This window comes from Pecten maximus, chromosome 2 (assembly GCF_902652985.1).
Source record: "Pecten maximus chromosome 2, xPecMax1.1, whole genome shotgun sequence".
Lineage (NCBI taxonomy): Eukaryota > Metazoa > Mollusca > Bivalvia > Pectinida > Pectinidae > Pecten > Pecten maximus.
The window spans coordinates 51,407,102-51,430,017 of record NC_047016.1 but is presented as its reverse complement, the minus strand read 5'-3'; the positions used below and the strand labels follow the sequence as shown (position 1 = coordinate 51,430,017).

At 34.2% G+C, this 22,916-nt stretch overlaps 1 protein-coding gene across 2 annotated transcripts in view; it reads right to left on the bottom strand.

The window, feature by feature from the left end:
* Window positions 1-22,916, bottom strand: part of LOC117322421 (diacylglycerol kinase beta-like) — a 168,115-nt gene that overhangs the window by 124,979 nt on the left and 20,220 nt on the right. The gene's annotated exons all lie outside the window — the stretch shown is intronic.

The following is a 22,916-nucleotide window of genomic DNA, read 5'->3' as shown; positions in this document are numbered from 1 at the left end:
ATTGTTGTACTGTTTGTCCTGTATTGTGTATGTACTGTAGATTGTGTAATGTACTGTAGATTGTGTCTGATTGTTACTGTACATAGTCATGCAAAATATTAATGTGGGAATAATCTGTCTCTGTTATTATTTGAAATATGTTTTTATTGACAGAAGTTTAGAATATCTTTTTTGACATTTTAATTTTTCTCACCAAATTTGTAATTAATATTAAGGTAAAAGGGTGTACCATATGGTATGCTGTTACCATACCATTGTGATAAGAAAATAAACTTTGTGAAGGACAAATGTTTTGTCATTAGGAAGCATATCATTGCACTATTGTGATCAACACAACAGAACCTGTTGTCACTCAGTGGATACAGCTGGCCTCATCAGAATGGAAGTGTATAGAGTCGTTGGTCTCCAGCCTCTTTACCAATGACCAATAACAGCATCTGTTCCCTGAAACCGGCCTGGAGATGGGAGTGTGGGAGGGCTCGTGAAGTGGTTGTCTATAACAAGGTATGTAACAGTGAAGTTATGCTCCTTACACTTGATCCTTCCCTCCAATTTCCTAAAGGCATTACACACCACTTGGCTGGCCATGTCAGTTCAGTCAACCATGCAGACTACAGTTGATAGGCAGTGCAGGGGTGTGCACCCCAACACCAAAGGCTGCTTGACAATTTCCAGACTCCTGAAATCGGTCAAGCGAACCACCCAGCCTCCCAGTAAAAGGCTGCCCAGATATCATGTGTATAAACAGCTGATGCCAGTTGAGTTGGTAACCAGCAATTCCCATCCAACAGAGGACAATCAAAACTACAATGTGGTATGTCCAGAGTACTTTGTAAGTGGATCCTGTATCAACAACCTGGGAGAAAGTTATAGACTATCGCCATACCTGTTCTACCAACATCCGCTAGAACAGTAAACTAACAAACTTTTAAGTTCATGACAACAACACCAATTAAAGGAGGTTTTTTGGAATAAATGGGTTATACCTGGTAGACTATATGTGACAGGGTTTTATTTGGATAAACATGGTTAACCTGGTAAACTCAAAATTTGATGAGGTATTAGGAAAAATATGATTTACCTTATCAAATTAGATGTGGCCTTTTTATTAACTGAGTATGAAAACATGTGTACTGTAAAGATAACACTGGGAGGTTAATCCAAGTGATTAGTGTAGTAATTATGTAAATACAGAACCCCTTAATCAAAGTGATTAGTGTAGTAATTATGTAAATACAGAACCCCTTAATCAAAGTGATTGGTGTAGTAATTATGTAAATACAGAACCCCTTAATCCAAGTGATTAGTGTAGTAATTGTGTAAATACAGAACCCCTTAATCCAAGTGATTATGGTAGTAATTATGTAAATACAGAACCCCTTAATCCAAGTGATTAGTGTAGTAATTATGTAAATACAAAACCCTTAATCCAAGTGATTAGTGTAGTAATTATGTAAATACAGAACCCCTTAATCCAAGTGATTAGTGTAGTAATTATGTAAATACAGAACCACTTAATACAAGTGATTAGTGAAGTAATGTAAATACAGAACCCCTTAATACAAGTGATTAGTGTAGTAATTATGTAATTACAGAACCCCTTAATCCAAGTGATTAGTGTAGTAATTATGTAAATACAGAACCCCTTAATCAAAGTGATTAGTGTAGTAATTATGTAATTACAGAACCCCTTAATACAAGTGATTAGTGTATTAATTATGTAATTACAGAACCCCTTAATCCAAGTGATTATGGTAGTAATTATGTAAATAAAGAACCCCTTAATCCAAGTGATTATGGGAGTAATTATGTAAATACAGAACCACTTAATATAAGTGATTAGTGTAGTAATTATGTAAATACAGAACCCCTTAATACAAGTGATTAGTGAAGTAATGTAAATACAGAACCCCTTAATCCAAGTGATTAGTGTAGTAATTATGTAAATACAGAACCCCTTAATCCAAGTGATTAGTGTAGTAATTATGTAAATACAGAACCCCTTAATCCAAGTGATTAGTGTAGTAATTATGTAAATACAAAACCCTTAATCCAAGTGATTAGTGTAGTAATTATGTAAATACAGAACCCCTTAATCCAAGTGATTAGTGTAGTAATTATGTAAATACAGAACCACTTAATACAAGTGATTAGTGAAGTAATGTAAATACAGAACCCCTTAATACAAGTGATTAGTGTAGTAATTTTTGTAAATACAGAACCCCTTAATCCAAGTGATTATGGTAGTAATTATGTAAATACAGAACCCCTTAATCCAAGTGATTATGGGAGTAATTATGTAAATACAGAACCACTTAATATAAGTGATTAGTGTAGTAATTATGTAAATACAGAACCCCTTAATACAAGTGATTAGTGAAGTAATGTAAATACAGAACCCCTTAATACAAGTGATTAGTGTAGTAATTATGTAAATACAGAACCCCTTAATCCAAGTGATTATGGTAGTAATTATGTAAATACAGAACCCCTTAATCCAAGTGATTATGGGAGTAATTATGTAAATACAGAACCACTTAATATAAGTGATTAGTGTAGTAATTATGTAAATACAGAACCCCTTAATACAAGTGATTAGTGAAGTAATGTAAATACAGAACCCCTTAATCCAAATGATTAGTGTAGTAATTATGTAAATACAGAACCCCTTAATCCAAGTGATTAGTGTATTAATTATGTAATTACAGAACCCCTTAATCCAAGTGATTAGTGTAGTAATTATGTAAATACAGAACCCCTTAATCAAAGTGATTAGTGTAGTAATTATGTAAATACAGAACCCCTTAATACAAGTGATTATGGTAGTAATTATGTAAATACAGAACCCCTTAATCCAAGTGATTAGTGTAGTAATTATGTAAATACAGAACCCTTTAATCCAAGTGATTAGTGAAGTAATGTAAATACAGAACCCCTTAATCCAAGTGATTAGTGTAGTAATTGTGTAAATACAGAACCCCTTAATCCAAGTGATTAGTGTAGTAATTGTGTAAATACAGAACCCCTTAATCAAAGTGATTGGTGTAGTAATTATGTAAATACAGAACCCCTTAATCCAAGTGATTAGTGTAGTAATTATGTAAATACAGAACCCCTTAATACAAGTGATTATGGTAGTAATTATGTAAATACAGAACCACTTAATATAAGTGATTAGTGTAGTAATTGTGTAAATACAGAACCCCTTAATACAAGTGATTATGGTAGTAATTATGTAAATACAGAACCCCTTAATCCAAGTGATTATGGTAGTAATTGTGTAAATACAGAACCCCTTAATACAAGTGATTATGGTAGTAATTGTGTAAATTCAGCAACTATAACACACACTCTCTGGCTGTTTAGGAAAGGTCATGTGACCAACCAACAATAAATACATGGAAATTGCATACATTATATATATGAATACACTTGGTCTGTTATTCATTATGATAAAATGCTATCTTGATATACTCTAGTGATCTGATGCAGAAAATGTTAATTAAATGCCAGGAAAATAAAAATAATTTCTTAACAAATGTACTTCATAACATGCCTCTTACAAATGACATAGATGTGCTGTCATGTTTTATCAGGATTCTAACACTGAGTGTGAAATTGTTCATCATTTGTAAAAGCAACTTAAAATAATTTCTCAAACCAGCAATGCACCCTGTAACAACAGCATTCTCAAAATATCCGAACTCTGCATAAGTTACATATAGAGCATTGTGTTTTAAAATCTATTATATTTAATTGTTATTAGTATACCTCATGTTTATAATAGTGTCTGTGATTATAAAACATATTTCCCTGAGTCACGTGAGCCAACTAGGAAAGGAAATAAAGCATAATATCTACCAGGAGCACCTGCCCCCATTGAGACTCTCTCTGATTCTCAAAAGAGTTGTCATTCTTGCTAGTTTCATTTTTCTGAATGAACTAAATGTTGAAATTCAATGAGATTGTTAAAAAAATTACAATTATATTTAAAAAGTCTATTTAATTTGTTTGATTGAACTTGACTTATACTTTTTTTTTTTTTGGTATTACAAATAATTTACGGCCCTCTTGGTAGGGTGATACCAAGGTTTGTCTACCTTCCATATCATCCCCTACCAAGAGGGCCATAAATGTATACAAGTCCCTACCAACAAAAAAATGCTGAAAAAAATTATTTTTACAGAATTAGAATCATCAATTTAAAAAAAGTTTAAGCCAGGCTCTCATGACCTTACTACTAAGTTTTCAATTTGGAAGATTATTTGATGAATATTGTAATTTGATATACAGAACAATTCAGGGTATACTGAACTTCTATATAAGTATACATGAAGTACATGTGCACCTATATATATAGAGGTTACACAACGAGTGGTTGTTGGATATGGAATTTATTTCACACGAGTAAGTTATTTTTTAAAAGTTACAAAAGACACGAGCTTTAGCGAGTTTTTTTTTTGCAACTTTTAAAAAATAACTTACGAGTGTGAAATAAGTTCCATATCCAACAATTTCGAGTCGTGTGACCTGTTTCTACCACAATAATATCGGCTTGAATCAAAGGGAAACGTGGCCAAGTATAATTTCGGGTATGCAAATAAAGTGTACCGGTGACGTCCGGGACCCGGTGATGTGACGTCATTAGATTATTGATGACGTCAATAACAATTGCAGCTTGGGTCAAAGTTCACCGTGTTAGCCAATCGAAATGCGTACAGAGTTTATACCACGTGTGGTATAAACAGATTGTTAATCAACAGCTGTAATGATTAACTGATTTTCTGAGAGTTGAATAACACAGGGTATTGTGGTAGAAAGCTATATAACTTCTTGTTAATAAAAAGGATATCAGAAACTCCCCCCCCCCCCCCCCCCCCCCCCCCCCACACACACACAAAAGGATATCAGAACACCCCCCACCCCCAACCCCCGCTTACACATAAACACAAATTTAAAAAAAAAAAAAAAAAAAAACCACGGTCATTATAACCAACAGTGTAGGTATACTAATTGCATGAATATTATCACAAGTCCTATATACAACATCTATACAATACACAACAGTTCATATTATTACTGGCAGTCAGTAATCATATAACTAATTACCGGTAACTGTTAATTATATATATAACTACCCAACGGCTATACAGTATGCATGTATATCCTCAATAATCTAACATTTTACAAATTCCAAACAGAACCGAAACTAGATAATTTTCCAGTACAGAGTGACAGAGCTAAAACATATGCTCCTTGATTTACTAGCACTCAAAATCTTTATAATGCATTGATTTTAACTTCAATACATTTTTCTTACAGCATTCTTCTTGGTCAGATATCATAAACAATATAAATATTTACCTAGAGATTTGTTTTTGGATGATTTATACCTAATAAAACAACGATCAAAGATCCTATAGTTAACAGCTTACATGGAATATCATTTTGAAAAAAAAATACTTAGAATAATCAAATTAAGACATGATACATCAAGCACCCAAAAAAGAAAATACAAAGATGGCTGGTTCTTTTTTAATCTTAGAAAGGACTTACATGCTATTTTCTTTAAATTAATCATTTCAACACAGTATAAAGGTTCATCAGACCAATCTGTAGATTTGTCACAGTGATCCAGTTGTGAACCATCTTAAGATAAACATTTGTCAAAAATAAGGTGATTCTAACTACAACAGTGGTTTAACATGACATATAGCTTCTAGTACAGAGGAAAAGAAAGTATTGTAGGGAAAAAATACAGACCTCTAATTATAAAGGTATTACAGGTATTCAACAACAGGTTTAGTTCCCTTGTTCATTTCTCGGTTTTATCATCAGTATTCCTCCAATTTTAAACATACTGATTGAGAAAATATTTGGAGGGGAAACTGACGGATCACCTTAATTATTCACATATACCAGCATTTTAATTCTATGTTTTCTTGGTTGAGATATGTGTGACATACTGTGCTGAAATAACCCATTTCACCTTTTGGTGGAGTAAACATTAGAGTCACATTAAGATAAGATAATCACGTCAGCATTGATCAAGCATTTCCTAAAATGTTTTATGTGTTGTATTGATATACATGATGTACTTACACACATCCTGACGTGACGATCTTAATGGGAAGAGAATTACACCAATGATTGACCAACCATAACCACAAATAACCTTGTCAGAGGACATTATAAAGAAAAGGATGTTTGTGGAGATTTGATTGAACTTAGCTTTTCATCCAGCTGTTGACTTCAGCATCATTATCAGCTTCAAGACAATCTTTGATTTTTTTTCGATCAATAATTATTAGAAAGTAATATATTATATACATGTATATATTCTCTTGTATAACAAGGTTTCTTTAAAGTTTGTTAAATTGTACAATAGAAAAGTAATATATTCATGTATGCAGAAAAAAGTTGTCAAATTTTGAAATACAATTTGAATTGTCATTAAGCTGTTGAAGCTATAGTGCCTTGGTGTATATATAAATATTCTTATACAAGGTATGTAGTAAGCTTGGTGTGATGTCCGGGGTGTAAGCTTGGTGTGATATCCGGGGTGTAAGCTTGGTGTGATATCCGGGGTGTAAGCTTGGTGTGATATCCGGGGTGTAAGCTTGGTGTGATGTCCGGGGTGTAAGCTTGGTGTGATATCCGGGGTGTAAGCTTGGTGTGATATCCGGGGTGTAAGCTTGGTGTGATATCCGGGGTGTAAGCTTGGTGTGATGTCCGGGGTGTAAGCTTGGTGTGATGTCTGGGGTGTAAGCTTGGTGTGATATCCGGGGTGTAAGCTTAGTGTGATATCCGGGGTGTAAGCTTGGTGTGATGTCCGGGGTGTAAGCTTGGTGTGATGTCTGGGGTGTAAGCTTGGTGTGATGTCCGGGGTGTAAGCTTGGTGTGATGTCTGGGGTGTAAGCTTGGTGTGATGTCTGGGGTGTAAGCTTGGTGTGATGTCCGGGGTGTAAGCTTGGTGTGATGTCCGGGGTGTAAGCTTGGTGTGATATCCGGGGTGTAAGCTTGGTGTGATGTCCGGGGTGTAAACTTGGTGTGATGTCCGGGGTGTAAACTTGGTGTGATGTCCGGGGTGTAAGCTTGGTGTGATGTCCGGGGTGTAAGCTTGGTGTGATATCCGGGGTGTAAGCTTGGTGTGATATCCGGGGTGTAAGCTTGGTGTGATGTCCGGGGTGTAAGCTTGGTGTGATATCCGGGGTGTAAGCTTGGTGTGATATCCGGGGTGTAAGCTTAGTGTGATGTCCGGGGTGTAAGCTTGGTGTGATATCCGGGGTGTAAGCTTGGTGTGATGTCCGGGGTGTACGGGTATATGTGTTACTATGCAGTGTAATAGCTATCCCAGACATGTGGTATATATCATGTCTAACCAACTGTAATCTGACCAGTCTGTACAGTAACTTAGAGAACTTCAAGTGAGAATATTGTGGATGATCAGCAAGTACACTTAGATTATAAATTATCTGTAGACAGATGAATAAGCCAGGTACAAATCAACTCACTGTATCACGATTTTCTATTCATAGTAATACATTGGCCTTGACCCTTGTATTCTCGTCACTCTGGATATATCAACTACTTTCTTTGTGCATTGCTACAGAAAATTTCTCTTTCACTCATTCAGTAGCACATCAGACTAGATAAGAAAGGAGTCCCAGTTTTGCAAAAGCAAGCATTGCTATAAAACTATAATGAACTGACAGTATATCAAGATTAACAGTACAAATGGTGTCAGTATAACAAGGTTTACTGGACAAACAGTGGCAGTATAACAATATTGTATTGGACAAATGGTGACAGTGTACATAACAAAATTATACTATATAAATGGTGTTAGCATAACAAGGCTTTACTGTATAAATGGTGACAAGTTTTACTGTATAAATGGTGGCAGTATAACAATATTGTATTGGACAAATGGTGACAGTGTACATAACAAAATTATACTATATAAATGGTGTTAGTATAACAAGGCTTAACTGTATAAATGGTGACAAGTTTTACTGTATAAATGGTGGCAGTATAACAATATTGTATTGGACAAATGGTGACAGTGTACGTAACAAAGTTATACTGTATAAATGGAGGCAGTATAACAAGGCTTTACTGTATGAATGGTGACAAGTTTTACTGTATAAATTGTGAGAGTATTATATAATCAATGTTATACCGTAAATGGTGACAGTATAACAAGATTTTACTGTAAATGGTGACAGTATAACAAGGTTTAACTGTATAATGGTGACAGTATAACAAGGTTTTACTGTAGAATTGTGACAGTATAACAAGGTTTTACTGTATAATGGTGACAGTATAACAAGGTTTTACTGTATAATGGTGACAGTATAACAAGTTTTTACTGTATAAATTGTGAGAGTATTATATAATCAATGTTATACTGTAAATGATGACAGTATAACAAGATTTTACCGTAAATGGTGACAGTATAACAAGATTTTACCGTAAATGGTGACAGTATAACAAGGTGTTACTGTATAAATGGTGCAGTATAACAAAGTTTTTCTATATAAATGGTGACAGTATAACAAGGTGTATAACAAGGTATTACAGACAAATGAAGACAGTATAGCACAGTTTTATTTATCATAGATGTTAATTTATATACAGACTTCACTAACAGCTCTATTTGTGAGGAAACAAATATCAATAATTTCAACATCTTGAAATGACAGCTAGAACCTGTCAACTTACCAGTAGATGATATGATGGTATTGATATTGATGTGTATGTTTACACAGATTCCTCTTTAACAAAAATGTCTTCAGAAGAAAAATAGAATGAAATTTATTCTTTAATCCTTCTCACAAAATTTAAACCACGCAAATGTATTAGTAGAAATTTAGTGGGTGTGTCTACGTGATATTCTGACATCACTAGTCAATAAATTGACGTCATATACTTGGAAATATTAGCGAAGATTTTCCTTCCATAAATCATCCCCTGTCACTGTATGGACAGAAATAGTCCATATATGAAATCCCCCTGACAGGACCAGAGGAAGGTTTGGAGAGGAAACACACACAAACTCCCCAAACACGGTGGGTTCGCCTTGTGCATACAAGTATCGAACAAGCCATATGATACATAGTAAATATTTATCCATAACTGTCAAATTATGATAATATTTATAGTGTAATTAAGGAAGGACTGAATAAATACAAGTCAAAAAATCGATACGCCAAGAATAGATTGTTAGGTCAGCTGATGCTGATGATGTCGGAGAGGAACGAGACAGAAAGAAAAAAACTGTCAGAAGCCAGCCCTTGGTTTTACTCTACAAATGTACAGAAATAATGTGAGAATGATCTGTCCCAGTGGTTTGGCTATTCACCTGGTCAAGTGGTCATCTTATAGCCTCCTAGGACCTCTGACTCGGCAGCTTATCAATACTACATTGTAATAGCTGAACCATTTCAGATTGTCCTTCCGGTCCATTATGTTTTATCAGTGAAATGTCGTACAGTTCAACAATTAACAAATTACTTCCTATTTTCAAATTTATACAATTGATCAACAAGGATGTTTCAGGTCGAAAAGCATCAACTGGCTTTATTGATTCCGCCATTTAACACCCCTGACATTTTCTTTTTACAACACCACATTGCAACATTCCCCACCTCAACACTGTAGACAGACTACCTGTTTAGGAGGTTTAAATATCTGTAGACAGACTATCTGTTTAGGAGGTTTATTTGTCTGTAGACAGACTACCTGTTTAGGAGGTTTAAATATCTGTAGACAGACTATCTGTTTAGGAGGTTTATTTGTCTGTAGACAGACTACCTGTTTAGGAGGTTTAAATATCTGTAGACAGACTACCTGTTTAGGAGGTTTAAATATCTGTAGACAGACTACCTGTTTAGGGGGTTTAAATATCTGTAGACAGACTATCTGTTTAGGAGGTTTAAATATCTGTAGACAGACTATCTGTTTAGGAGGTTTAAATATCTGTAGACAGACTACCTGTTTAGGGGGTTTAAATATCTGTAGACAGACTACCTGTTTAGGGGGTTTAAATATCTGTAGACAGACTACCTGTTTAGGAGGTTTAAATATCTGTAGTCAGACTACCTGTTTAGGGGGTATAAATATCTGTAGACAGACTACCTGTTTAGGAGGTTTATTTGTCTGTAGACAGACTACCTGTTTAGGAGATTTATTTATCTGTAGACAGACTACCTGTTTAGGGGGTTTAAATATCTGTAGACAGATTACCTGTTTAGGAGATTCATTTATCTGTAGACAGACTATCTGTTTAGGAGGTTTAAATATCTGTAGACAGACTACCTGTTTAGGAGGTTTAAATATCTGTAGACAGACTACCTGTTTAGGAGGTTTAAATATCTGTAGACAGACTACCTGTTTATGAGATTTATTTATCTGTAGACAGATTACCTGTTTAGGAGGTTTAAATATCTGTAGACAGACTACCTGTTTAGGAGGTTTATTTATCTGTAGACAGACTACCTGTTTAGGAGGTTTAAATATCTGTAGACAGACTACCTGTTTAGGAGGTTTAAATATCTGTAGACAGACTACCTGTTTAGGAGGTTCTTTTATCTAACATTATTTTGACTGTTTTTTTCCACTCCTATTGTGACCATGATAGCTTTGTGTTCAACATGAGGGGGTGACCTTTATCCAACCTCTGCTCAGTCAAAGTCCTGCACTTCCATTGCTAGGATGTTAATAGGGGCAGAAGAGTTTAATCCCTGTATGAACTAAGTACATCATGCTCCCGGTTCCTTCAGTCTGCTGCCTCAGCAGTCCTCTTCGTTGCTATATGTCAAGTGATTATTCAAGGACAGAAATCTTTAGCATATGTTGTTATTGTCCTATAACACACATCCCTATTGCTGACAAACTTTGTTAGTTTGTTAGGAATAGCAATATACATTACAGTACCATAACACCATTTGCTAAAACCACCATTACTTATATCGAACAGTGTGTAGCGGTCAATGAATAGTTTTCTGCTTCAGATCGGTAAAAAACGCTCAATTACATTAACGGCACAAACAGTGATAGGACCTGTGTCACCCAGCTGAATCATCTCGCATCAGTTTGTGAAGTTCTCTGAACATCAAGTCTTCTACACTATGATAAATGAGATTGGTAAAGGTATGGTGACATCACAGTAGTGGTCACATGACCAAATGGTGTTATGGTCTTGTAAAACATTTTGCATCCTCTATACATTGAAGCGTTTGGTTTGGTTTGGTTTATTTTGTTTAACGTCCTATTAACAGCTAAGGTCATTTAAGGACGGCCTTCCGTGCGTGCGACATGCATACGTGTGGTGAGTGCGTATGTGTGTTTTGGGAGGGTGCGGTATGTTCATGTTAATTTAAGTCTCCTTGTGAAAGGCCGAAACTTTAGCGGGTCAAGGGGATGCAAAGCAAATGTTAGATATAACATTATACTCGACCACCCTCCTACCTTTAAAGATTAAGATTTGATATCATATAAACATGCCTATTGTCCCAACACAAAGTTACAGCTAAAAGATTACTATTTTGAAATACTTACAGAGATAGATTCATTGATGTCATCTGCTAGATGATGAAACCAAATTTGATTAGCTGTCCAAAACAAAATATGGCAGAGAGCGCATCATTCTAACATTCTGGTAAAAGACTGAATACAAACCATAAGGCACCGCTTACTTATCCGTTGTCAAACTGAGCATGAATCATTCATCTGGATATTTACCTTAATATATATTTCTAAATAAGCACATAAAACTTTAAGACCATTCCTAATCCCTGCATGAATATTTTTCTCAATTTATTTCCACTACAAGTAATTAAGGTCTTTAGTCCATTTTTCATCTGTATATCATTTCCAAATATCTCTAATGTAAATTCCTTTTACTTGAATCTCTTCCTGAATAGTCTTTCTCCAATAATGACCAATAATATTGTATTGGATTAAATCCAATACTAAAATAAAAAATTTAAAAAAAAAAAAAAAAAAAACTTAAAAAAAAAACAACTTTTCCTACCTAAAATTGTCATCTCTTATACATTTGAATTCACTTTTATTCTCTCTATATCTCCCTAATTACTTGAATCCTTAATTCAGTTGCACACCTGTCAATTTTCTTAATATCACTGATGCATTTGATCAACTTTTTGCATATATCTTTGTTTTCAGTATCCCGGATAAACTACCGTATTGTATATATTTCAACTTGAACAAATTAATCACAAATTAAAAGCATTAATTACCAGTTAAGGAATTTCCTGCTAATTGAAATGTAGCTGGTGTTTACTGCCACGGTGAACCATTTACTGTAATTAAGGTAGCTTATGGGTGTAATTTTTTGCCTGTTTTAGCAGATTCTACTGCAACATGGTGGCGTCGGGATAACGAGAGCTTGTTAGCTTCGGCATTACAGCAGACAGATTAAGGGTGTGCCTTGACTCTATAAGTATCAGTCCGTACACGATCCCATTAGTAATGGCCAACACACACTTCTCACTATACTGATCAACAGTTGTAATGCTCAATAGCGCAGCAAAATGTACTGTGTTTCAAAGCCTCATTGTATATATAATCAGATATTGGAAATCAAAATAATTCTTATTTTTTTCCAATTTTCATATAATTTAATTCGTACAAATTCAGCCATTATTGTATGTTTTACGTTTTAAAATCAAAAATCATTAACAAGTGAAAGAAATTGTCCAGAAATATATATTAATCAAAAATCATTATCAAGTGAAAGAAATTGTCTAGAAATATATATTAATCAAAAATCATTATCAAGTGAAAAGAAAAATCATCCAGAAATACATATTAATGACATTTGGAAAAAGTTATTTATTTATTTACTTTTTTTCCAATGAGCTCCAGTCTGAACTAAATCAGTCCATGCATGTACCAGATCTAAAGCTGAAGGAAGAATCTAGCCAATTTCAAGATATATGTAATGTATGTACAGTATATGATACATGTTGTCAATGACCTTGTTATATGTACTATCAACCCCAGAACTCTAAACTTCATATTTTTAGTCACATTGTCACATTGGTGTTTGGGGATATTGTCACACCTCCGTTGGAGCATAGATATAAATATGTATATGTCTGTGGTGGAAAGTAACCTGAGTTTTCTCTTTCCCCAACACCAAACATAACTTTGGTTTTGGTTTATTTTGTCTAACGTCCTATTAACAGCCAGGATCATTTAAGGGTGTGCCAGGTTTGGAGGTGAAGGAAAGCCGGAGTACCCGGAGAAAAACCACCGGCCTGGCAACTGCCCCACGTAGGTTTCGAATTCACAACCAAGAGGTGGAGGGCTAGTGATAAAGTGTCGGGACGGCCCCCAAACATTACACTTTAATAGACAGATGTCTTATAGGAGACCTATAATGAATGATATGTACATCAAAATGTCTAATGTTTGGCAATTGGGCCAGAAGAAACTCATGTGGAAGATTGGTGAGCGTTTTTGATTTTAAGAACATTTTAGGAGCATTTCTCTTTGAATCTAAGGCTATTGTTTTTGTGTTCAAACTAATTTGCCATGTAAACAACTGAACATGAACAAACTATGACACATGATAAATATTTATATTTTCTAAGCACAACATTGCCGTTCAATTTTGGTTGCCAAGGTAAAGTTTTAAATAAAAAAATTAGATGTTTTGCCATAAAATCTGGATAGGTCCTCTTCACAATTGAGTTTCAAAATAAATATGGACCACTGTCTAAAACAAATACAAAACAAACACTTTTTTACAATGAAGGCTAGGTAGATCAAATGAAAATAAGAACTTTTACAAAAATCACTGCTCCTTAATTTCAATGCGTAACCATGACACCAACCGCTAATAAATAGACAATATGACGTTTAATTGTGTTTATCCCCTTCAAGAGTCTGATTAATTATCAAGTTTATGCATTAGCACTTCGCTCACTTTTATCGCTTTAAAATCTATAAAAATAAGAATTAAGTAACATTTTTCATAAAATCATAATTTTAGTTGCCATGGTAATCTCATTAATGCAAAAACACTATTTTTGCTATAAAATTTGAAATGGTTACATTCCCATATTTCTAAATTTACCAAAATGTTGGTGCAAAAGGGTGACAAATCATACCGAATGTCAGATCTTCTTCAGTTCATTTTAAATTCATGGGAGTTAAGGGAACATTATGCATATCTTATTTTGTGTAAGAGTTTTTTCCCTTGAACTAAATGTCCCTTAATTATAGCATCTGAATCACTACACATGTCTTTTTACACAGTAGAAAAAGAGGAACAAATCAAACAGGCTACAAATTCATTATACAGCCCTTTGACAAATAATACAAGATTTATCATGATTATCAAGTGAGGCTGAATTACTTGACCTTCATCACTCAAGCTAAAATCTAGATCTCTTTGAGAATAATGTTAGATAATTAGATTACCTAACATTATGATTTGTACATTGGTGATTAACACTGCGGCATATTCTTGATATCATTGTTATGATTAATTCCAACTTAATCTAAAAGATAAGATAATGTTAAATTTCTAGCTTCACGGATATTAAACTTACAAAAGGATTTAGCTCATCCACATATAATATCTGATACTTGTGTCATGTATATGAAGAATCTTTTCTTGTTACCAAATATAATCCTTTTCAGCATTTATTACAGTATAAATCTCACATACACAAAATATCTTCACTCTGTAACTTTTTAACTCATTAAAGCTCTCAAAATGTCAGATGTTTCCCGATTGATTTCAGAATGAAATATTTATTAAAACTTTTTCCAGGAAGACAGGACAATAGGAAATTTTCCACTCAAAATTTCTGAGAAATTTAAGAAGATTTTTCTCAAACAGTATTTAGTATCTTTTAAACTTCTAGATTTGTATGAAGTTTTTAAGCTGTAATCTTCAGAGCAAGCACATTTAAAGGATGACAAGGTTTGACATTAATGAACAGCTTATACCATACAAATCTAATAGATTTGATGATTAATTCTCTAGACATGTCTGGGATAGAATCAAACCATTAACCCTGGAGTATTTGTACTTAAGAGAGGGAGTGCCTCAATAGAATCCATATATTTAGTGGATAAGAATGTAAATGTCAAAAGTAATGATACATCGATTTTTATCACAGACAAATGTATCCTCCCACTCCTAAGCATTATTGAATTATTACAATCATAATTAACAATTATACTGACAACACAGAAAAACAGGCAGGAAGAATTTATCAACTCAAATTAACAAAGGCATCAAATTTTGACATCTCTACATTTAACCCATTGCTAGAATTTGTATGAATTGAAAATCAGACCACTAAATACTGCCAGTTCAATTATCATTCCAAATCAATTTAGGTAGTCAAGTCATGATACACCATCAAATATTTTCTAAAAAAACAGCAAGCATACCATGAGGTGGACAATAACTGTTCATAATATTGAAGTTGTCTCTACAGATACATGGTAACAAATCCATATTTATTTTCATAAAGATCTGACAAGATCAAAACTAAGGGCAATGCTGTACCCTTTCAACAGCAGTCCAATCAATGTCCTTCTCACGATCAGGTAAAGGCAACTAGTGCATACCATGATTATAAAGGCTACCTGAATTTTCTAAGAGATTAGTTAAAAACTGGAAGATCTCCAGACAGAACAACCTAAGAGTGACGGATAGACAGATGGATGGACGGACAGACAATGCTGTAATTGTCCAGTAAATTTTGAATATTTTGAAAAACATTAGTTAGATTTATCAACTAAAACTTAACAACGATATACCTGAGCAGACCTTGGACAGCTAAATGGATGTATAATAATATAATTGTACTGAGTCGATGCCGGCGGATGACGTCATTGCCTTTCATTTAATTAATCACTGTCTGCTATGACAATAGAATTAGTCCATGTATATACATATAATCTTCCTCCCAAACGTGATAAATAACTACATCATGCCTGAGGGTTATTTTAAAACATGCTTATGTGTCACCTTCATTTGTTACAGAGGCTGTTCTGATACAGGCAGTAGCAGCATGTCGTGTGAGTAATGGACCGACAACCCTGGAGAGTTGATCATGATTGAGGAATCGCATGCTACATGTCCTTCTACAGGGAGTACTGACCGTTATATTGATGACGGTTCATAAATCGCCGTCACAATCCTGCATCACAAATTCATGAACAGGCAATCTGAATCACCATCATCAGGAGCTAGTATAATGTTAAGTTCAACATAAAATTTTAACTAAGTCACTTAACACTGAATTTCTTATTATCTTAGTTTTAATGTTGATGTTTAGTAACTTTTAATTAATTAGTTTATATCGATGTTTATCTTTAAATGGCAAATGTTTAACTTTAAATTATTAATTGAAGAAAAGGCATTAAATCCCTTAATATGTTGGTAATATGCTCGTTCTTAAAAGCAAAAGTTCACTTAATATATTGGTAATATGCTGGTTCTTCATAGCAAAAGTTCACTAAATATATTAGTAACATGAGCTAGTTCTTTATAACAAACGTTCACTAAATATGTTGGTAATATGCTGGTTCTTTATAACAAACGTTCACTAAATATGTTGGTAATATGCTGGTTCTTTATAACAAAAGTTCACTAAATATGTTGGTAATATGCTCGTTCTTTATAGCAAAAGTTCACTAAATATGTTGGTAATATGCTGGTTCTTCATAGCAGATCTAGAAGTTCACTAAATATATTGGTAATATGCTCGTTCTTTATAGCAAAAGTTCACTAAATATGTTGGTAATATGCTGGTTCTTTATAACAAAAGTTCACTAAATATATTGGTAATATGCTAGTTCTTAAAAGCAAAAGTTCACTTAATATATTGGTAATATGCTAGTTCTTCATAGCAAAAGTTCACTTAATATATTGGTAATATGCTGGTTCTTTATAGCAAAAGTTCACTAAATATGTTGGTAATATGCTGGTTCTTTATAGCAAAAGTTCACTTAATATATTGGTAATATGTTAGTTCTTTATAGCAAAAGTTCACTAAATATATTGGTAACATATTGAGCTAGTTCTTTATAACAAACGTTCACTAAATATGTTCGTAATATGCTGGTTCTTTATAACAAACGTTCACTTAATATATTGGTAATATGCTAGTTCTTCATAGCAAAAGTTCACTTAATATATTGGTAATATGCTGGTTCTTTATAGCAAAAGTTCACTAAATATATTGGTAACATATTGAGCTAGTTCTTTATAACAAACGTTCACTAAATATGTTCGTAATATGCTGGTTCTTTATAACAAACGTTCACTAAATATATCGGTGATATACTAGTTCTTTATAGCAAAAGTTCACTAAATATATCGGTGATATGCTAGTTCGATCTTCATAGCAAAAGTTCACTAAATATATCGGTGATATGCTAGTTCTTCATAACAAAAGTTCACTAAATATCAATTTTAAGTGTTTACTATTAGAAGTCACTCATTATCTAGAGTATATCCATACTAATTATATTATTCTAACTGTCATAAGGAATCTAATTTCAATGATACAAATCTTTCCTGCTTACAGGTCGCTATTTCATTTGTATTGTACTGGAAGACAGTATATTGATCAAAGTACATATGTATCATCCCAATACCAAGGACAAGTTTTACATTAAAATGCCTTTCTACATCCTCAATGAGATGTGGGCAGATTGCCCTTATAAAAATATTTGATAAAAGCATGTTAACTAATGTTACCATATAAGGAATATCCAGTAAGGGACTAACACCTAACACAGACATGTAAAGAATGTCATCATCTGCACTTTCACTGCAGAGAATCGTTGATTTCATTCAGTAAGAGTGATCTAAATTGTTTTAACTAAAGGACAGGAAATGAGTTTTTAATGGAAATTGGACATCAGAGAAATTAATAGAGTACTTTTTACACATCCAATATAAGTCTGTGTGTATGTACCAGCTGACTCAACCTTGCTGTGACCTCGTAATGACAGCGGGCAATCGGCCACACCTCAAATTTTCCAATATAAATCTGGGAGCTCCAAACAGACCTATTCATTAACTCACGTAAATTACATGTTAGACGTACATGCAGTCATCTGCTTGCGATGGCAGTATCTATCTATATTATAGTTATATTAAATCTTCACAGTCCAGTCCTTTAACCAGACAGCACTTAGTACACTTGTATAAAACACTCCTGGATCCTTTGATGTACATGTTAATAGAATATACTGCAGGCAGGTACAATTATATATATTCAAATTTTAATGGTCTCCTCCACTTCTCATTTGTTGGACAGGTTGCTTTAAAAGATTTTTACACATATGACGCCTACGATTTTTGAAACTGGTTTAATGTCCTTCATTACCATATACCATATACATGTCAAAGGCCTGAATAGCACGACTCTAGGGCTCCTAGTTTTTAGAGAAGTTGTTTTAAAACTTTTATCCTATGGCCTTAGAAGGCCCATGGACATGAGTCCTTTGAAGAGGCTTGAATATTCCTTAACCTCACAATATCACAAACCAAATGATCACAGCCCTAAAGGCCTTCTGGTTATTTATTCCAACAAGTTTAAAAGATTAAACATGTCCGATTCTTGTGAAAATGATATTGGCCAGGTCAAGGTCATTAACAAACCAAATGATCACAGCCCTAAAGGCCTTCTGGTTATTTATTCCAACAAGTTTAAAAGATTAAACATGTCCGATTCTTGTGAAAATGATATTGGCCAGGTCAAGGTCATTAACAAACATGGTAAACTAATCCACCCAAAAACACTACAGACCATTTCAATTCAGGTATCAGTATTCTAGCTATATACTACATGGGTTACATTTGTAAGTAACCCAAAAACACTACAGACCATTTCAGGTATCAGTATTCTAGCTATATACTACATGGGTTACATTTGTAAGTAACTTAGAGCAAAAGTTGAAACCAGGCAAACTGACAAAGGGCCCCATACCATCACACATGCTCACAGGCATTTCTGAGTTGATCAATTCTACATTGTTTTTTATGCAAGGATGAGTAAAACCAGATAATTTCTATATTCATGTAACTGCAATAAGTGTTCGTATTTCCCTTACAAATTCCAAACTGTATACTAGACTAAGCTTGAGGCAATCTTCTAATAAGAAAATGAAGCCAAACGTTCGGGGGCAATTCCTAACACAGAAAACAAATTAACAATCAATTGTCCATTGCTAGGCACTGTTAGCTTCACAAAACACAACCAAATATAAAATATCCAAAATATTACAAAATTTATTAGTACTTCTCCTTCTCAATTATCTTACAATAGTTTTAATCAATTTCATTAATAGTTTAAAAATTGTTTTTTTAGCTTTTTGTTATGGTAAATTTCTAAACTAACAGTTAGATAAGCTGTATCAAGGATACTAACACAATGGTGTCCCTCTATTTAGCTAATAATCCATTCTGTTAAAAGTTTTATGATAATAACCGAGACTTGAATTATTCAACCATATTGATTAGAGCACCAAACCATTGTGATCATGAGCAGGAAACATCTGGTCTTAAAAGTATCTAGTGCCTAAACATCTTTCCTTGACCAACATCTTAAAGTATCTAGTCACTAACCATCTTTCCTTGTCCAACATCTTAAAGTATCTAGTCACTAACCATCTTTTCTTGACCAACATCTTAAAGTATCTAGTCACTAACCATCTTTCCTTGACCAACATCTTAAAGTATCTAGTCACTAGTCATCTTTCCTTGACCAACATCTTAAAGTATCTAGTCACTAACCATCTTTCCTTGACCAACATCTTAAAGTATTTAGTCATTAACCATCTTTCCTTGACCAACATCTTAAAGTATCTAGTCACTAACCATCTTTCCTTGACCAACATCTTAAAGTATCTAGTCACTAACCATCTTTCCTTGACCAACATCTTAAAGTATCTAGTCACTAACCATCTTTCCTTGACCAACATCTTAAAGTATCTAGTCACTAACCATCTTTCCTTGACCAACATCTTAAAGTATCTAGTCACTAACCATCTTTCCTTGACCAAAATCTTAAAGTATCTAGTCACTAACCATCTTTCCTTGACCAACATCTTAAAGTATCTAGTCACTAACCATCTTTCCTTGACCAACATCTTAAAGTATCTAGTCACTAACCATCTTTCCTTTACCAACATATCAAAGACATTTTTTTACACCACAGAACAACCTTTACCAGATATTGACACCATGACAACAAGTTTTACCAGATATAGACACCATGGCAACAAGTTTTACCAGATATAGACACCATGGCAACAAGTTTTACCAGATATAGACACCATGGCAACATGTTTTACCAGATATAGACACCATGACAACAAGTTTTACCAGATATAGACACCATGGCAACAAGTTTTACCAGATATAGACACCATGGCAACAAGTTTTACCAGATATAGACACCATGGCAACAAGTTTTACCAGATATAGACACCATGGCAACATGTTTTACCAGATATTGACACCATGACAACAAGTTTTACCAGATATAGACACCATGGCAACAAGTTTTACCAGATATAGACACCATGGCAACAAGATTTACTAGATATAGACACCATGGCAACAAGATTTACTAGATATAGACACCATGACAACATGTTTTACCAGATATAGACACCATGGCAACATGTTTTACCAAATATAGACACCATGGCAACAAGATTTACTAGATATAGACACCATGACAACAAGTTTTACCAGATATAGACACCATGGCAACAAGTTTTACCAGATATAGACACCATGGCAACAAGTTTTACCAGATATAGACACCATGGCAACATGTTTTACCAGATATAGACACCATGACAACAAGTTTTACCAGATATAGACACCATGGCAACATGTTTTACCAAATATAGACACCATGGCAACAAGATTTACTAGATATAGACACCATGGCAACAAGATTTACTAGATATAGACACCATGACAACATGTTTTACCAGATATAGACACCATGGCAACAAGTTTTACCAAATATAGACACCATGGCAACAAGATTTACTAGATATAGACACCATGACAACAAGTTTTACCAGATATAGACACCATGGCAACAAGTTTTACCAGATATAGACACCATGGCAACATGTTTTACCAAATATAGACACCATGGCAACAAGATTTACTAGATATAGACACCATGGCAACATGTTTTACCAGATATAGACACCATGACAACATGTTTTACCAGATATAGACACCATGGCAACAAGTTTTACCAGATATAGACACCATGGCAACATGTTTTACCAGATATAGACACCATGACAACAAGTTTTACCAGATATAGACACCATGGCAACATGTTTTACCAAATATAGACACCATGGCAACAAGATTTACTAGATATAGACACCATGACAACAAGTTTTCCCAGATATAGACACCATGGCAACAAGTTTTACCAAATATAGACACCATGGCAACAAGATTTACTAGATATAGACACCATGACAACAAGTTTTACCAGATATAGACACCATGGCAACATGTTTTACCAAATATAGACACCATGGCAACAAGATTTACTAGATATAGACACCATGGCAACATGTTTTACCAGATATAGACACCATGACAACAAGTTTTACCAAATATAGACACCATGGCAACAAGTTTTACCAGATATAGACACCATGGTAACAAGTTTTACCATCTAGACACAGTGGCAAAAACCTTTAATAAAGACAGCAAGGTTACAAGCTTTCCCACATCGAGAGATGATTAAGCTAACCTTTACCAAGTTTTGAATTAATGTGAGGGAGTGAATATTAAGCAGCCACATAATCCTGGTTATAACTCTACCTTAGTGACAGAAACAACACAATTAATATAATCAGTCCTGTTTTGTGGTCCAAATCACACTAGCTATTATTGATTGGTACAGACACTGCCGATATTTTCTCAAACAGGATGTTTCTAACTGTTGCCATTAAACCTCCCATATACCTCCACTGAACTATTATGGTGGACACAATGTTGTGTGTCCGGGTGTGGACATATTGACACGGATTGGGACTATGGGAAACTATGTAAAGATGGTAAGCCCGTCTTATTTACAAACCAAACATCCCAGCCATAATTCCATCATTAGGGCTGTAATCTATAGCAAGAGACTGGTCACAGAACCGACTACTCTGTTCCTACATAGAGAGCCGATTCCTCACAACCCAACAAACTCTAGGCTCATACAACTTTACATTATCAGTATTTCATCCCCGCAGAAAACAAGTCCATATCAATATCCATTATTATGATCTATAATTCTCTTTACTTTCATTAAAAGAATTTGTTATTTATCATAATTCACAGAAACCAAACATGAAGATAAAGTTGAGTTTAAAACTGACTACTGTGGTTAAGTTGACAAGGTCTAGCACAATCAGAATTTTGTACTTTATATAAGATTCATGGCATGCAGGCTCAGAATAACTTTGGGAGATTCTTGTCCCAATAGACCTGGTTTGTAGGTCAATTTTATCTTGTCAATAAATTCTTGATGATGTGACATAAATACAGAGAAAAATCTTAACTTTCTGAGCGCTGGCCAATCTGTAGGACTATATGTTTGGCTCAGTGCCTTCCGACCTCCCAATCAAGATGGATCTATAAATGGTTCACAGTCATAGGATAATCTGTTCAATATGAATTCCTGATAGATTTTATGTTGATTGAGCAGGAATCAGATTAAAACTATTCCTCACAAATATTACCTGGATTTTTGGTGAGACCTCCTGTATACACCTACATCTACTGCTGATTCATCTGGATTGCTTCAATTCTCTACCCCCCACCCCCAATGAATAATCCAGTGAACATAATCCAGTAAACACATGCTATTTAC